Here is a 2,320-nt window from a genome sequence, read left to right on the forward strand (position 1 = left end):
CCGCCAAATCCAGCGCTGGCGGGACCGCCTGCTCCCGCCTCCCGTGTAGGCCTCACCGCCCCCTACTACTCCCACCGCTGGCCAGGGCATCCCTCTACTCACCCACACCCCTGTTATTCTGCGGCGACGGCAGCCTCACACCGCAGCCGAACCAGTGAACCCTCGTACTCCTCTCCGCGTGGGCATCCACTGCCGCGTCTCTCCCGGCTCCGCGTCGTCCCCTTCCTAGGCCTCGTCGTCGTCCACCGCCCTGGTGCTCTCGGCGCGGTGTGGTCAACGTGGTCAAGGAACGATTCCATCGGAAGAGTACTATCGTGGAGAGGCTAACAGCTGGGTCCACGGCAGCCGCAAGGAAGTGCCTCCTTATTACGCATAAAATAATTATTCCTCCACCTGACAGCAGGGACCCACCGGACGGGCCACCGTATTTGGCGAAAAAAAACGTTTCCCCCCTGACTGCTGGGACCCACCAGACGGGCCACCGTATTTCGCGGAAAAAACGTTCCCCCCGCTGTCAGCTTGGACCCACCGGAAGTGCCTCCTTATTACGCACAAAAAAATGAATACTCCCCCTACTAGTTGGGACCCACCTTGGTGGGAGGCTGACTTGTGGGCCTACTAAGTTGACGGGGACGGAGTGCTTTGTCAACTTAGTCAATATGAACGATTCTAGCTCCAGTGACCGTACAATGTCAATCCAACGGTCGTAGTGCTTTTTCAACCTCTGGTCTTCTTGCTCCAGCCGCCCAAAGTAGCGCCGGTCGTGCCGCATGCTCCTGCCTCCCGTGTCCTGTTGTGCTGCCGCGGAGGCCTCACCGCCCCCTACTATTCCCACCGTTGGCCAGGCCCTGCGGCGACGGCAGCCTCACACTGCAGCCGAACCAGTGAACCCTCGTACTCCTCTCCGCGCGGGCTTCCACTGCCGCGTCTTCCCCGGCTCCGCGTCGTCCCCTTCCTTGGCCTCGCCGTCGTCCACCGCCCTGGTGCTCTCGGCACGGCGTGGTCAAGGAACGGCTTCCATCGGACGTGGACTGTACATGGAGAGGCTGACAGCTGGGTCCACGGCCACAGCAAGGAAGTGCCTCCTTATTACGCGCAAAATAATTATTCCTCCACCTGACAGCGGGGACCCACCGGACGGGCCACCGTATTTCGCGAAAAAAACATTCCCCCCTGACTGCTGGGACCCACCAGCTACATTTTCGCATGCAAGGAAGTGCGTCCGGGCAAAAACAAAAAAAATGATTCGCCCCCCTGGCTGCTGGAACCCACCAGCTACATCTTCGCACGCATGGAAGTGCCTGACAGTCGGGACCCACCTCGTCGAAGCGTATGTAGCGTTGTCATTCTGGTCACGAACGTGTACGTACAGACTGGTCGATGTAGAGGCGTGCACGTGTCGTAGTAGAGGCGCGCATGTAGCATGTACACGTACGTACAGCGGCCAGGGTGCAAGAAAGTAAATACGGCCACGTACGTACATACGCGCGGGGTCTCGAACGCCTACTCGCGCGTACGTACGGCCAGGGCTCGTGTACATGGCTGGGTCGGAATGGAGAAACAGCGTCGTCGTTGTGTCCATGGGGAGGCAACGGAATGCGTCGTGTTCATCGGGAGGCAACGGAACGCGTGGGAGCCAACCGGCTTGGACGGAACAGCCGATGGAAACGAGGCCTGGCGTACCGCAGAACGGAGGAAACGGCCTTGTGTTCGACTGGCCACGTTCGAAACGGGATCCTGTTCATCGGGAGGGTCTGGCGTACCGCAAAACGGAGGAAACGGACCTCCTACTATCGAAACGGGGTCCTGTTGATCGGGAGGGGTGTGGCGTACCGCAAAATGGAGGAAACGGACTTGTGTTGGAGCGCTACGGTCGAAATGGGGATCCTGTTCATCGGGAAAGATGTGGCGTACCGCAAAACGGGACTCCACGGGATACTGTTCATCTCCACCGTCGACCCCCTCCAGCCTCCATGGGCTACTGTTCATCCACTGTCGACCTCCTCCAGCCTCCACCTGGGACTATTCATCCACGGGCTCCTATTCATCCAGCCTCCACCGCATGCTACTCCACCGCGCGCTACTCCACCGGCTACTGTTCAACCAGCCCTCTCCACGGGCTCCTGTTCAACCACCCCTCCACGGGCTACTGTTCATCCAGCCCTCCACCATTTACTATTCATCCTGCCCTCCATGGGGTGGTCCTGTTCATCCTGCCCTCCATGGGGTCCTGTTCATCGAGCCCCAACCGGCTCGATCGATCGGAGTACTGTTCATCTAGAGGCAACACCACGGGGTCCTGTTCATCCACCCCCACCGG

The sequence above is a fragment of the Triticum aestivum genome, unplaced genomic scaffold, assembly GCF_018294505.1.
Source record: "Triticum aestivum cultivar Chinese Spring unplaced genomic scaffold, IWGSC CS RefSeq v2.1 scaffold27977, whole genome shotgun sequence".
Taxonomy (NCBI): Eukaryota; Viridiplantae; Streptophyta; class Magnoliopsida; order Poales; family Poaceae; genus Triticum; species Triticum aestivum.